General features: G+C 40.1%; 1 protein-coding gene across 1 annotated transcript in view; it reads left to right on the forward strand.

Annotated features, from left to right (window-relative positions):
* Nucleotides 1-834: 834 nt before the first annotated feature.
* BMPR1A (bone morphogenetic protein receptor type 1A) overlaps nt 835-16,671 on the forward strand; it is a 104,818-nt gene continuing 88,981 nt past the window's right edge. Inside the window, exon 1 of the mRNA XM_051982384.1 lies at nt 835-1,092. The gene's annotated coding sequence lies outside the window, so the exon portion shown is untranslated. The remainder of the gene's footprint in view (nt 1,093-16,671) is intronic.

Genomic DNA, 16,671 nt, shown 5'->3' on the forward strand with positions numbered 1-16,671 from the left:
GGCCGGGCATTCTTGAAGGGAACCGGAGGGACATCCAACTCCACGACTCCAAGGCGAAGGCATCTGTCCCGAGAGGGAAGCTCATGGGATGCTATAAGATAGCCAGAGAGCACGAGATGGTAGTTAGGCTCAGAGACAGATCCAGGGGTCTGAGTGGACCTCGGGCTGACCTCTTAGGTTAAAAAACACGAGGAATCCAGGGCAAGTGGAGATTGGAGGAGAGGGCTCCGAAAAGGCTTTAAAAGAAAAAGGAATTTGAAGTCACACGCTAGATTCCGCGCACTTCTGTGTTAGATGGGGCCTGGATCTCGGTGGTGTGGTAATTCCTTCCCATAATGCAGATAGTCACAACCCTACTTTCCGTGTACATCTGCGAAATGGTTACAGAGGACCCAGAAATTGGTGGGAGACCAGCATTGAGCGCCTACTGGGTGCCGCACTCCGCGCGCCGTGGCGTGGCTGGGAGGCTTCTGGCACGAGGCTTCCCCCGGGCCGATGGTGGCCGGAGGCGGGGCCAAGGGAAGGACTCCCGTACTCTTCGGGCGCCTTCGCCTGCGCCTACTCGGCTCCTTCCGACTCCCCGGATAGGAAAGGCGGGGCGGGGTCTGTGCAGGAGCGTGGGGGCGCGTGCGTACGTGTGTGCGTACGCGCGGAGCCTGAAGAAAGCCCCGCCTCCCGGAGGCCACGCCCCCTACCCCCCTCCCGCGGCCCCAGCCCCTCCCCCTCCCCCGCCGTCCCGAGCCTCGTCTGGGCCGCGGCTGCACTGATTGGAATCCGCCGCTGCCGCCGCCGCCGCTGCCGCTGCCGCCTCGCGCCGCGCAGGGACACAGGGAGGGAGGGAGGGAGGGAGCGGGCCGCGATCGAGCCGCGATCGACGACGAGAGGAGCACTAGCGAGGCCTCCGAGACGCCGCACCGGCCGCACCCGCACCCGCTGCAACCGGAGCTCGCTCCGCAGCCGGAGCCGGAGCCCGACTCGGGCCGGCCCGAGAAGTCGCCGAGGCCCGGGGGGAGGGCGGCGGCGGCGGCCGGGAGGGCCCAGAAGTCCGGCCGCCCGGCCCTCGGCAGAAAGGATGAGCCCCCCGTGCCTCCGGTGAGTCCTCCGCTCCGCCGCTGGGCCTCCCTAGAAGTTGGGGTGCGGGCCGGGGCGCGCGCTCACGAGAGGCCGCGGGGCAGGACGGGCCTGAGCAGTTAAGCTGCGTCCGCGCCCGCCCCCCACTCCCTTTAGGACTCCCTTTAGGCCACCTTCCATCTCTCTCCCCTCCCCCACTCCTTCCCCGCTGCCGACCCCCCTCCCCGCCGCCCCAGATCTTCCGCTTCGGCCTGTCCCGCCCCCACCTGTCAACTGCCCCCTCCTGACTGCCGCCCCGCCCCTTCCTCGGGCCCCTCAGCACGCCCCCTCCCTCTCGTTTTGTCTGTGGCCAGCCTTTGCCCTAATGACCCCCAGAGCCCCCTCAGCCCCTGGTGGCCCCCCTGCTTCCGCCCTACACACTGACCCCTTCACCCCGCTCGTACCCCTTCCCTCCATTCCCCTTCCCTCAGCCTGAGCCCATCGCCGATTCCCCCAGTCCCCCTTATCAGGATCTCCCAGGTCTGTGCTTCTCCCAAATGGACTTCTGTGGACCCTTGGCTCCAGCCCCCCGATCTGTTCCTCTTGGCTCTTGACCATTGGCTCCCCCCTCCCTTTAATTTTAGCTGGTCCTCGGAGCCAAACTCCATTGTCCTCCCCAATCTGCCTCCTCCCCAAACGCTCTGGGTTCCGTGCCCTTCCCCCGGCCCTCTCCAGGAGCCCCTCGGGGTGGGCCCTGCCTGGCTGTCTGCTGCCCTGCGGGCCCGTTTGGGCCTCTGGGAGTGCAGACCTCCGGGCCGCGATGGAAAAGGGGCCGGGGAGGCCTTCATGTTCCCCGGGGCCGCCTTGGCCCTGCCTCCTCCTCGGAGCCCGAGGACGGCGGAAGGCAGCTAGGAACTGGCGCGCTGGGGTCGGAGATGAAAGAGCCTGGCTCAGCCCTCCCGGGGGACGCGGACGTGACTGGGGGAGGTGGGCGCCAGCGCGGGCCACTCTGGGGGACTTGTGCCTTCGGAACCACCTGGTCCGGTGCTTGGTGACAGTCCGGCTTGTTACCTGGTGCTGCGAAGCAGCTAAAGGTAGCTCGAGAGCTTCACTTGGAGGGAGCATTTCTGAGATGAGATTTCAGCAGTGATCAGTGCGTGGCATTTACTGCAAGGCTTCGATTTCACTTTTTGTCTGTCTGGCTTGGGAAAATAGCTAACTGCAGTATTTCGTCTTTTGATGGGCAGGTCACTTTAAAGTTATTAAGTCAAGTGGAAGCTTCTTGAAGAGAGGAATTTATTTTTCTTGTATTAATATCAATCTTGAACATAGTAAGCTCATAATAAACACTGATGTAGAGAACTCGAATTAAAATGGAAAGATAACTTTTGTAAATTTTAAAAATCGAAATTGGTCAACAAGATTATTTTTACATCGAAATGATAGATAAAAGCAGTTTAATTTATAGACGGGCTTGCTGATCGACTGGTTCTCTCAACCAGTGTTGTGATCCTTAGATTTCCAGGGGAAAAGATCCCGAATTGTTTAGTATGAGGGGGCCAGAGGCCAACGGAGCTTCCAGCCCTTGAGTCTTGGAGATAAGCAAAATGTTCTCCATGCCCCTCCCTTCTCTTTCTGGACCTTAACTTACCGGGCCTGTCCCCCAAAGCCAAGATTTTCCCGAGTTTCCATACTTTGCTGCCGTGTTGGTGCCTTCTGATTAGAGGGAAGCGATTGGAATGAATTGTCACACTAATGTGGGAGTGACTGTATAGCCACCCTTCCCTCCCCAAGACATTTGAAAGTTTGAAAAACTTTTTGTTAACCCAGATAAATCTTTAGTCCCCAATATATCTAAATGTCTATAGTTAAGTAAAGTGAAAACATTTCTGGTTATGTGAGAGATTTGGGAGTGATGGGCACTTTTTCCTCCACTTTTTCGTCACTATGAAGACTTGCATGAATGTGTGATTTTATGGTTTTCCAGTGTACTTTTACAAATGTATTTTTTGAAATTTGCTATGAAAAATGAAAACTGAATTTTGTATTATCCTACGATTAGTCTATTGGAATATGGATAGACAGCCTAAAGGAACCTGGTGAATACAACTCTAGTTAATCTGTGTACAGCTCACCCTTTCACATGCTGAGGCTTCTGGAGAACTTTATTGTTTTGGGATGGATATGATTTGTTGCAGCTTTCACTACTTCATTTGTAATGATGGCCCAAGCAGTTGACAAAATTCTTTACCTTGAAAGATTTTAATTTGAGAAAGCCTGGCTGTTGACTTATTCTAGGAAAGGTATGCCATTTCATAGGAGAAGCTATTGCTGGCAGCTGAGCTGTGCTGAACCCTAGACACAGTCTGAACTCCATTTCCAGTTGGTGCAGACTTCAGTGGAGTTATTGTTGCTGTAATAAGATTCAGGGAATGCAATACTCATTTTCTTTCAGTTAAAGCCAGTTAGTAGCTTAAGTTAAGCCATTTCAAGTCTGAGTTACAGCCTTCTTCCAGTAGTAGAGGGAAAAGGCTTGACTGATTAAACTGCATATACCCTTTGACCCAGTGAAATTACTACTAGGCCTATACCACAAAGAGAGCAAAGAAAGAGGAAAAAGACCCAGAGGTACAAAAATATTTCTAGCAGCTCTTTTTGGAATGGCAAAGAACTGGAAACTAAGGGAATGTCCTTGAATGTAATGAAATATTACTGCACAATAAGAAATTATAAATGGGACAATTTTAGAGAAATCTGGGAAGATTTGTATGAATTGGTAGAGTGAAGTGAGGAGAATCAGGAAAATAAGATATATAATAACAACATTATGGGGAAAAAATAGCTTGAAAGATTTAAGAACTCTGATCAGTGCAATGACCAGCCACAGTTCTAGACAACTGATGATGAAGTCTATTACTCATCTTCTGACAAAGAAGTTTTGATGGACTCAAGATGCAGAATATGAAATACATTTCCAAACAGAGCTAATAGTGGGAATTGTTTTGCCCAAAAGAATGTGGGAATTGTTTTGCCCGATTATGTATATTGGTTAAGAGGAGTTTCCTTCCTTCTCTCCTTCCTTCCTATCTTCCTTCCCTCCTTCCTTCTTTCCGCCCTCCCTCCCTTCCTTCCCTTCTTCCTTCCTTCTTTCCTCCCTTTCTCCCTCCCTTCCTACCCTCTTTCCTTCCTTCTTCCCTCCGTCCCTCCCTCCTTCTCTCTTCAATTGGGGATGATGGGATAGTGTAACCTGGAAAAAGAAAAGAAAATTTAAAAAAAATTAAAGCATTTTTTAAATGTGTGGGGAAAGCAGATGGGAGGCATGAAAGCATCAAAGAGGACAGTCTTGAAAGATACATATTTAATTTATTATATATTTTTAAAAGAAAAGCAATCTATGTTATGAACTTTCACAGTTTCAGGTACAATTTGCCTTATCTGCTCTACTATGGATATGGAAATTTCTATTTTATGTGGTATTTTTGATCAGAACAATCCTCTCCTCCACCCCACCCACCCCCACTCACTCCCCCAAAAAAGGAGAAAAAAAAAAGGAAGAACTTGGACGTCTAAAGGAATACAAAATATATTGAGGACTGAAAGAAGCTTCCCTAATCTCTAACATTTGGTGACTTCTTTCCCCTTAAACTTTGGGTTTTAAGTTCTGATCACAGTTCTTACCCTTTTCTGGTGAATTAATATTAAATGTCTAGGACTTGTTAGAATTTAGATTATAGTTTAGTTTCTCTTATGAGGTTTTTGGAGGAGATCAGTAGTAAGGAAAATAACAATTAAATCTCAATAAAATATTAAAACCTTGTTGAAATAGTGAATTTTCCATCATTTTTTCCCATCACCTTCTTCAAACATCTCCCCCACCCTTCCACTTTGTTTTTATAGTTATACAATATTAAGAGTATTGCGAAGAGGGAAAGTATTTGTTGTGTTATGAATCTCCTTTGTTCTGGTAGTCCAGAGTTTTGTTACATCAACTTGGAAGTCTTTAAATAATTGTATTCTTGACCCTAAGTATGTAAGCCTTTTAAACCTGAGTTCAGAATGTGTGTGTATAAATGTGTATGTATGTGTTAACACTTAATATAGAGCCAGAAACTGCTGAAACTGCAGATTGTGTATTGCTTTAAGTACTGATGATGTCATTGAGTTTTTGCATTTTCCCTGGAACATTTGATCTCCTGTCTTGGCAGGTAGTATAGTAATGAAAGAAACGGTTTTCAGCTATTTGTATTTCATAGTAGTGTTAGTGATAGGGAATACTAAAGACCACCATCATTTACATTCTTTTTCTTTTTCTTTTTTTGTTTCTTAGGTTCTTTTTTAAAAATACAGAATTCCTTCTTCAGTTAGAGAAGCCAAGAAATCTAACATATGGGAGATTATAAGGGCATTATGTGACAAATCTAATTTTTGAGGAGCAATAGACGTGAAATTTTATCACATTGTTAATTATCAATAGGAAAATTTCTCTTGAATTAAATTTCTTTCTAATTTTGTGAGACAGTAGTTTTGAAAATATGAAATATATATATTTAACAAAGATTCCTTCTTAGGTCTTAGATCTGACTTCCTATATAGGAAATGTTAAAAAGGAATATATTATTTATTGAAAGTTTATAGTTTACATTCGTTGAAGGATGTTTATTAAAATTTTGTTGAAGATCTGATAAAAATATAAAATTACATTTTAGTAGAAAAATAATGCCTTATAGTTTTCTTGATAGGAATAATAAGAAAAGTATTTTAAGAATTTTAAAAAAATACATTAACTTTAGTTATTAGTTATATCTGAATATATGAACTCTTCTCATGTCCCCCAAATTGAGGCAGCCTGGTAAAGATGGAAGGCTGGCATTGGAATCAGGAAAATCTGGATTTTAGTCTCTTCCTAGATGCATCTAACCGTATGATTTTGGATTACTTAGGAAACCTTCTTAGTGCCCAGGTAATTATGTAACACTGTACGGACCATTACTAATCTGAAGAAATTTTTTTCCACTTCAGTGAAAACACAAGTCTGGCCCCATATAGGAAAAAAAAAAAGTTGCAATATTGTGTCTGGAAAGAGCTTGAGATAGAAGTTATAGGGGAAAATCCAGGTCCCTTTTCAGGCCCTCTGCAGTCAGACATTATGTGCCTTTCTTGTCTTATCTTCCATTATTTTCCTACACGAACCCTATGTTCCAACCAACATTGGTACTGTAGCTTATAATCTTATAGCTTGGTACTTTAGCTCTCCTGCCTCTCTGGGTTTGGCCATGAAAACTCTTTTGCAGGAATTCATCTAAAATCCTGTTTGTTTCTTTAAGCCTTCTATGACCAATCCAAACTGAAATGATTTCCTCTTTCTCCTCCTTCTAAATATCTATAATAGTTACTTTCTCTACCATTTATTGGCAAGTAATCATGTAGTGCATCATCTTTTGTGTTTTTAATCTTATACTGTTATGTAACCTTTGACTTTTCATTTTACTGTTTAAATAATGTTTTGTCCCCTGTGGATTATATATTTTTGAAGGTAAGAACTGGATCTTATCAGTGAAACATTTTTGAAAAGGCACTTGGGATTTGCTGTTATTGTTGTTGCTCTTTACTAGCAATGTGACCTTGAGTAAATCATTTAATCCTGTTTGCCTCAGTTTCCTTCTCTGTAAAATGAGCTGGAAAAAGAAATGACAAACCACTTTGAGATCTTTCTGAGAAAATCCCAGATGGGATCAGAAAGAGTTGGGCATGACTAAAACAACTAGACAGCAACAATTGATTTTTTAAAACCTGTATTCATACATAAGGATGTTTCAATATTTCTTTAAGGCTCCCTTGTACCCCCTTTTCATATCCTTTCACTTCAGGATTTGACTTCAGGTTTTGTTGAAAAGGCAGATTGAGCTCCTTTTTCTCCCCATCTCACCATTTCTCAAACTCTTTATATTGTACCCCCTTCTATCTTTTATGCCATTGTATAATGAAGGAAGTGAATCTTTTTGCAAAGGTCAAACAGCCTAGAAGTATTCAAGATCTCTTCTGCTTCAGGGTTCTCCAGCATGTTGTCCTCTTGATCATTCTCTCTCTGTAATCTTAAATCTTCACTGGTCTATAGGGATTTCCCCCTCTATTCACACTTCCCCCAAACTAGGTATGACTGATCCCTGAAGTCCATCATCCTCTCTCTCTGCTTCCTTTTACTGCTAAATCTCACACTGCCACGATGGGTGTCTTCTTTTCTCACTGCTCAGCATCAGGCCCCTGAGACAGGCGCTCTCTGAACCGCTTGGTCTGGTCAGCAGCCTGGGACATTGGGGAATGCTTCCTCCTCCGGGATAGCCTTTCTTCTCTGGGCTTTTGGGATGCTGCTCTTATTCCCCTATCTGTTGTGGCTGATGTCGTGACTAGAGTGTTGGATGCTGCGGCAGCAAGAGCAGAGTTTGGATCCCACCTGTGTCATGGTGGCTGTCAGTTTCCCTCTTCTATAGAATGAACCTCATCACGACGTCCATCTCTCCCTCAGCCCTTTGCTGAGTCATCATTTATGTCATGATCATCTAACTGGGGGTGCTCCAAGACCCTTCTTACTATGGTACTTGGTGAGCTGCAAACATCTAGTCATGTTCTTTTGCCTGAGCTCCAGGTACACATCTCCAACTACCTATCATACATAGCTACCTTACAAAGATTTGCACATAAATAGAAGCATTTGATAAACACTTTTTCGTTCATTCGTCTCCCATTGAACACATCTAAAAGGGAACTTCTCCCTTCTCTGAAACACATTGCTCTTTCTGAACTTCTTTTGAGGACACCTCTGTTTTTCAGGTCACCAAGCTCCCCTCTTGGTGTTATGCTCAACTTTCTCCTCTACTTTATCTCCCTCACTAACTCTTGTGGACATTTCTGCTCCCATATTTTCTATCCAACACAGCACTCTTCTCCCGTTCTTCTGCAGTAATCACCTCCTTGGTCTTCTGCTTCAGCCTTCTCTTTCCAGCCTGTACTCCAAGAAGCTGCTGAAGTGATTTTCTTAAGGCATTGGTCTGACCAGGGTACTCCCCTATCCAGTCAACTCCATTGGCTTCCTATATCCTTTTGGAGCAAATATAAACTTCTTTATTTGGCTTTGTAATCTTACACAACCTGACCTTCTCTTCCTTTTCTCTTCTGGTTATATATGACTTCCTTTCCTACATACGCTGGTCCAGCCAGTCTGGTATAATTTACACCTCTGCCTTTGCATCAATTGCCCCATAGGCCTCAAAAAACTTCTTTCCCCCGCCACCTCTTAGCATCTTCCTTCCTAACTGAGCTCCAGCACCACCTTCTACAAGAAACCCTTATTCATATTTCCAGTTACCTTTATTTATTTGGCATATATTTTGTGATACCTCTTTATTTATACACATCTCCTGATAGAATATGTGTCTTGAAGGAGGGTACTATCTTTGTATCCCCATTGCTTCCTTACTAAATGTTCATTGATTTTATGGTGGTGGTGCTGGCATGGAGAAATAAGGAAAGCCTTTATGCCAGGAGTTGGCCTTAAGTTAAAGTTTGAGGGAAGCAGTTTTATGAGGTGGAGCTAAGGAGGGAATACACGAACGGGCACAGTCTGTACCAAGGACATGGAGATAGGACTGGGAATATTGTATATGAGAGAAGCAGAGTGACCAGTTCATTTCCCTCTTAGAGTATATGAAGATGGCTGATGTGAGCCAGGAGGTGAAGGGTTTTAAAGAGGAGAGGTGTTTGTATTTAGTCTCAGAGGAAATCCCTAGAGCAGGAGACTGACACGGTCAGACCTGTGCATTAGAGAGATCAATTTGGTAGCTGTGGGGAGGGTGGATTGCAAAGGGAAGGTGATGGAGGCCGGAAGACTCAATAGAATGTTGTTGCAAAAACGCCAAAGAATGAGGTGGTCGGTCTGAAGTAGGCTGGTAGCCACATGAGTGGAGAAAAGAGGGCAGATGTAAGCTATTCTGTGGCGGGAAAATTGACCTAATTTAAGAGGAAATTGAAGGAGAGGGAGGAGTTGAGGATGACTCTTGATTGTGAAACTGGATGACTGGAAGGATGGTCTGACACTGCAGATAGGGAAGGGAGGACAAGGGGTACATTTGGGGAGAAGGATGAACTCTCTTCGACATGTAGAGTTTGAGATGGCTTGGGGCAGCTATTGGGATATGTCTAATAGGCACTTGGTACTTTGAGACTGGTTCTCAGCACAGAGACTGGGACTCAACACGGAGCACTGATGGGATCCCTGAGAGGAAAGAGAAGAGGGTCCAGAATATAGACCCTTGGAATGTGTCCCCTGTTAGGGGACTGATATGGTAGTGATTCCAGCAAAGGAGACTGAGAAAAGGCTGCCAGAGAGAGTCTGCAGAAGACAGTGGTGGTCAATGATATCAAATTCATTGAACCAGGAAGAATAAAGACCAAAAGATAATGTGACTGAACAAGTAAGAGTTTACTGGTAACTTTGGGAGAATAAGTTTTTTTGAGTGAAGAAGTTGGAATCCAAATTGCAAGGGGTTGAAGAGTGAGTGAGAGGAAAAGGGGAGGTGAAGTGAACAGTTTTTTCTTGTGCTTTGTAGTTCCTCTAATACTTGGCATCACTGCTTAGATACTCTATTTTGGAGGGAAAAGATACATTGGATAAAATTGAATTCTTTTTTTTTAAAATGCAGCATTTAAAGGAAAGGATAATTATTTAACTTGAAGCACTTCCATTTCCTGATAGTATGGCAATTTCACCTTTGAGACCTCAGAAGAATTTCCATTTAGGATCATCTTGTTTATCAGTGGTGCTTGATGCAGAGTTCTCTCGTTCTCCGTGCTCCCTCCCATATCTCTGCAGAGTGGTCATTTAGCTTTTAGTTGAAGACCTCCAGTGATAGAGAGCTCACTATCTGTTGAGACTCTTTATTTATTTATTTAAAGGCAGCTCAAATAAGAGGTTTTTCATTGTGTTGTACCTTATAAGATTGGCTGTCTCATAACTGCCATCCATTTCTCCTTTGGGCTTCTAGTCAGACTATTTCCAATTTCTCTTTCCTGACTTTCACTTTTGAAGAGAATGATCATGTTGTATCCAGTTGCTAGAAAGTCTGTTGAATTTGGAGAGAGAAAACCTCCCTGAAATTTTGCATCCACACATCTTCTCTTAGTCACCTGGTATACGATGGGTAGTGATAATATGCTCATTAAAAATTATGTCTATTTGACCAAGTTTTCTTCAGAGGAGTCCTATGAAGCAAATAGTATGAATATTGTTGTTTATTTTACTAGTGAAGAAGGTGAAGGTCAGAAAAGTTAAATGAATTTTCTCAAGCCATATGGCTAGTATCCCAGTCAGGACTTCTATTTTCCTAATACAGGTTTTGTTTTGTTTTGTTTTTTAAATGGAGAAAGAGACAGTGAGAGAATAAGAGAGGTTCGTGCGCACGTACTCACACACAGATTTGAAAATAAGTGATGTAAAAACTAAAACTCCATTCAAAAATAAAATGAGTAAATGAAAATGATCATAATCTTCAAAGTAATAGGAAGTAACATTTATCAAGTCCTGCTTTTGATTTGAAGATTTTTAAATGAAAATTTTTTTTATTCAGTGAGAAATTTTAAAAAATAAGCTTCACTTTTGACCTTAGAAAGTTAATGTCACCTCTGTGCGTGTATGCATTTAGTAATAAAACTAGTTAACTGTGTGACATCATCTCTTTAGTGCAATTGTGTTTATAATTTAACAAGACCTTTGTTCTTTCTTCATTTCTTAGCAGTTATTAATTTGCATAGAAGAGTAAACAATGTTTTAGATCATTTTTTGTTGAAAAGCGAATGGAGTGTATTATCTTTCCTTTGTAAAGATTTTTAAAGAATAATGTGAGTGTACATAAGCCACAGCATATGTTCAGTGGAAACAACTAGAAAGGTCACATTACTTTAAATTTAATATTTGGTGGATGTTTTTTCTTAGGGATGGCTGAATTCTGAAATGTAATTTTTTGGGGGAAAGAAGACACAAGTTGCTATCAGATAGTTATTTTTAAATTTTTATTCGTCTTTTCACATCTTCATTTCAAAGTGGATCTTTCCCCTTTCTTCCATTTAGAAATTATCCCTTATAACAAAAAAAGTTAAAACTAAAAAAAAGCAAAACTAAGGAGCATGTTAATTAAGTCTTTCTCTTCCCCACTTCTCAAAGCAAAAATCCTCACCTCTCTAAGAAGAAAGAGGAGGTGCATTCTGATTCTCTTCTGGGCTACTAAGCCATCTGGACTCCTTTGGTCAGTACAAACATCTCTACCACCCGCATTTTATCTTGGTACAATGACTTATGTTCATAAGGATTTTGAGTCACATCAAGATCTGAAGTCGTTTCTGAATTGTCAAAGATTAAATTATAGTCAAGATAGTTTTAGATCGAATGCCTTTTAAAAAATTCTAACTTTCAAATTTTGTAATGTATGGTGAGTGGTCATTTTCTTAGCTAAGGAAAAGGTAAAAGAGGAATAGGATAAAAATTGAGGAGCTTGGGAGGCATTGCCAAAGGCCCAGAAGTACCCAGGCAAGTGAAGGTCTTATAATTGCCTATCCTTGCCTAATTCATTAGTTTGTATACTTTGATGTTTACTTCTTGTGTGTAGTCATTGAGAGTGATACACAGAGAAATTTAGCTTTGAAAGCCTGGATTCAAATTCTGCTTCTGATCTATACTGATTATGAGACCTTTGGTGTAAATCACTTAACTTTTCACTGCATCGTGTAGTTCTGCTATTGTCTGAGAGCTGCCATTTCCTTAGTAAGAGGGAATTTTCTTTGAGGCTCCATATGCCTCCAGTCAAAGCATGGGTCCAAGCAAAAACAAATAAGCAAAACAAAAATACTTGTTGGTACAAACAGTTTTCATTTTTGTCTTTGTATGTCTAACACTAAATTGGGCAAATAATGGATAATTCTTACATATTTGTTGAATTGAATTGGACCAATTATTAACCAAAATAGCCTATTCTCCAATATTCTGGATTATCTAGAATTACTTTACTTTGAAATTTATTAAAATCTGTATAAGTACTGTTTCAGCATGTAGTGTGTACAAGTGCCAGAGCAATGAAAGACGAGGTTTTATCCTGCTCTGGATTGAAAATAAAGGACTAATCATAAACTAGTAAATGGAAATGCTAAGTGTTTTCCCTTAAGTGTGATAGTAGAATTAATTTTTAAAAAATAGAGTAAGAATCTTTTTACTTTGATCTAGAAGTGTTTTTCCTTTTAATTTTCATGATTTCTCTTATATTATTTTTTTTCAGTTAGCATAGATGATAGGATCAGATTTCTTTCAAAGTCCGACAGGTTTTTCCTTCATTAATATCAAACACAGGAAACTCTGATTCGTTTTTGTTTAAGAGCTTACTTGTGTTGCCTTTTAAAATTAAACTTTCTACAAGATTGTAAGATTCCTATGGTGAACTCAGTTTTTAGACTTTTTGAATTTACCCGAAATTCATGAAAATATAGTATTTTTTATAGTTTCTCATGGGTGAGAGTCTTTTCTTTATTGCTTCCTAGAGTGTTTTTTAGAAATAAGAAGTAGCAGACATACCTTTTATTTGCATCTTTAATTCAGTTAACCAAAGATTTATCTTGCTGGATTTAATTTGGTGGAAGTTTTAAATATGGAAATTTAAAAAAAAAAACAAAATGTTTTTCTTATTTACCTTATTTCAGGCCTTCTAGATCTGTTCTTCTAAAAATAATCAATGCTATATGTTAGTTTTTGTTTGTCTTAAATTGTAAACTTCCTGAGAATATATGGAGTGAATATCTTTTGGGAATATTTTTCATAGTCTATAAGTTGCTCAATAAACTATTGATTTGATGATAATAAACAACAAACAAGAAGCATTTATTAAGCACTTAGCATGTGTCAGGCACTGTGCTAAATGAGAGGGATACAAAGAAGGCAAAAGCTGGCCCTTTTCTTGAAGCAACACATTCTAATGGAAGAAACCTACAAAAAGATAAATTGGAGATGATTTCAGACTAGCATTAACTCATTTAGGGTAAGGCTTCTTGTAGATGTTGGAATTCAAGGGGAAACTTGAAGGAAGCCAGAGAAGTAGGCGGTGGAGTTGAGGAAGGGAGCATTTCAGGCATGAGGGACATCCAGAGAAAATGCCCGGAATCCTGAGATGGAATGTTTTGCTCGAGGAACAGCAAGGCCGCCAGAGTGGCTGGGTTATCCGTGGTGGGAAGGAAGGTTTAAGGAAAATGGAAAGCTAGAAATGAACTAGGTTATGAAAAAGCTTTACATAACTGACATAAGATTTTCTGTTTGGTCCTGAAAGTGATGGAGAGGCACTGGGATTGACTGAGTGGAAGGGAGGGGCTGAGCAGACCCGCACTTGGAGGAAGATCACTTTGGGAGCTGAATGCTGGGTAGAGCCAACTGGGAATCTTATGCAATAGTCCAGAGTAAACCTGGTGTAAGGTGATAAGGGCCTGCACCCAGATGGTGCTCTCATAGCAGAGAGGAGAGACAAAGGAAAGGTAGAATCAATAGGACTTATCAGTTGACTGAAGATGGGGAGGTGGTGGGGCAGGGAGGAGTTTGCTTTCAACAGCAGGAAAGCTCTGTTGCTCCTCATCTTGCAAGAGTTGCAACTGATCCAGATGTTTTTCTTCCATTCTTTGAAATTGCATTCCCAGAAAGAGCAGCAACAGAAAACTCACTAATTTGACTGTTGTGCCCTAGAATCACCCTGAAAGTAAATACAGATCATGTTGTCAGCAGAGCATAGTGGGAAGAATTCAGGGCTCTGAAATCAGGTGTAATTTTAGCTGTCATGCTTTTACATGTATGTGAGCTTAAGCAAGTCACTTACCTTTTCTGGGCCTCATTTCCTCATTTGTAAAGAAGCTGGATTAGATGATCTTTAAAGTCACTTCCAGCTCCAGATTTATGATACTGTGATCATTTAATATTATATATGTGTTCCATGGACTTCTGAACTGCTTCTATCAATTTATCTTAAAAAAAATTTGTGGAATTATGGTAGTGGAAAATTTAATTGTTTTAATGTTTTCTTTATTTGCTATTCATATAAACTTATAAAATTTTAATGTTTCTATTAACACTAAATAATTTGTAGAAAGAAGAAAGTGAATAGTACTGAAATTATATCTTATCTCACGTTAATTTATTATAATTTTATTTGTGTGTAATAAGTGAAAGAAATTTAAAAAACAAGGAGCCAAATTGAAATTGCTTTCTGTCTTGGCCTAGTCATGTGACTGTTCCTTTTCCACTTTCCTCTTCTTTCCTAAATCCCTACTCCTGGATTTCTAAAAAGCTTACAAGTTATGAATGTTAAGATGTTTCTAATTTGAAGGGTTTTTTTTTTTTTTGAAGGGGGAGGTGCTTAATGAATGAACTAAAACAGAGTAAGATTGGGGGAGGAAGGAACAGAACCAAGGGAGGTCAAAAACCAGATGGAAATAGAACATCCAAAAACATCCAGCAAAATGAAGTTAGAAATAATGGAATCTAAACAGAGAAATTATACATCTGCTGAGCAGCTGTGCATTCTTTATACAAAGGTTCAGTTACAGAAATAGCAATTGAAACTTTGAAAAAGAGAACATTTTCTAAGCTTATGAAGTATATATTTTTGTGAACATTTAAGAACATTGGATTTAAAACTTTTGGGGAAGAAGTCAAACCTTTTATTTTGTGTCTAATGACAAATTATAGCACCTTTTCTAGTGTATATATTTTATTCATCTTTAAATGCATTGTTCTTCCACTTCCTAACAGAGTTTGGGAGTTCTGATTTAAAAAAATCTTCATAAAGAATTACTGGACTGTTTGTGCTAAATTTAGACTTGTTATTTATATTTTCCACATTGAATTATTATTTTGTTGTGTATTTATTACAGAATTTTTTCTGGTGATTGTGACTAGCTTATAATGTGATGTACCATTGCAAATTTTATTATACATCTTGATTTTGTTGCAAATTTTACAGATATTCATCCCTACTGCAAAATGCAGTGGCACTTTTCTGCCTTTCTGAACTTTGACCAATTTTGTTAAAATTTTTTTGATTTAGGTTTTGATTCACTGTGTTTTAAAACTTGAGAGTAAGAAGCATGAAAAAGCATATACTATTGATCCTTAGTAAGTTCTCTCTTCAGCAGTCTTTTATTCCAGTGACTTGAAAGTTAGGACATAGCATTGTCAATAACTAGAAGATTGTAGTTCATAAAGGTATTTATCCATCTTGTTCATTTTTATTGCTGTTTCAATTTTGACTCATATCTTTTGGAGAGTTAAATAGAGGGGGTTACATTTGTATATGTGTTTTAAAGTTTTATGTAATTTAAAATAACTATAGTTAAAATGAATTTTATGATGTCTTGATAGTGGAGGTTAAAATGGGAATTATAAAAGGAAAAACTTTAAATTTGGAATTCCATTTTATTAAGCAAGTTAAGTAGATTCAAGTTTTACATATTTTCTGTTAGAACCTGTGGGTTGCTGCTGTTTTCTTCCTGTCCCTTGTCTCTCTCCTTTAATATACATAGTTCTCATTACTTATTATATTTCTGACAATGTTTTCTTCTCTTGCTCTTGTACTAATTACAAACTCTAGCTAGATGTGGGCAGAGAGAAGCATGCTCGATTTGGAGCTCAGAGAACCTAGGCTTAAACCTTCGAGTTATAATCTTTGTGGCTTTGGACAATCACTTCACTTCTTTGGACCTCAGTTTTCTCTTCTGTAGAAGATGGGGATTAGCTGAATTGGTTTCCAGAGTCACTTCTAGCTCTAAATCTATTATGTTATGATTTTGCAATTAATAACTCCGATCTAAGTAAGTAATGTGAGTTTTGAGAAATGAGAAGCAATTAACCCATTCTTTCCACACTTCATATCTTTGGTCCTGATGTTTTTCAGCTTTGAGATGTTCCATCTCTATTCATTTTCATCTGTTGAAATACAGAATCTCAGAACTTTAATGTTGGAAAGACTCCTGTTGTCATTACCAAAATCTTTACTCTTTTATTTTTTTTCATTTACATTTTTGTAACTATTGTATGTGTTTTCCTGGTTTAGTTTTTCAAAATTTTTCATCAGTTTTCCCATGACTTTGTTTTTTTCATATTCATAATTTCTAATAGGACATAAATACCGTACAACTTTCATATGCTACAGTTCACTTAGCCTTTTCCTAATTGCTATTTAAATCAGTAAAAGATATAAATATTTTTCCCATGAGCATTGTTTCTACATTGTTCTTTCCAGATTTCATATTTTGAAGTATGCTAACATTTTCCATCATTGACCTTTTGTGATATATACTGAGTAGTGGGCTATCTACATTAAAGGTCATATATATTTGGATTACTTTGTGGTCAGATTGTTTTCCAGAATGGTTGAACCAATTCACAGCTCTATCAATATGTTACTGTAATAATATATTAGTGTTGGTTGGTTGTTGTCCTTTATATTGGAAGAGGACCAGAATGACATCATCTTGTTGGGGTCAAAGTACAGTGTGTCCAATTGTGGCTGATCAGACAAATTTGAACTTGGAAGACTCTACCATAGA

The sequence above is a fragment of the Antechinus flavipes genome, chromosome 2 (assembly GCF_016432865.1).
Source record: "Antechinus flavipes isolate AdamAnt ecotype Samford, QLD, Australia chromosome 2, AdamAnt_v2, whole genome shotgun sequence".
NCBI classification, from domain to species: domain Eukaryota; kingdom Metazoa; phylum Chordata; class Mammalia; order Dasyuromorphia; family Dasyuridae; genus Antechinus; species Antechinus flavipes.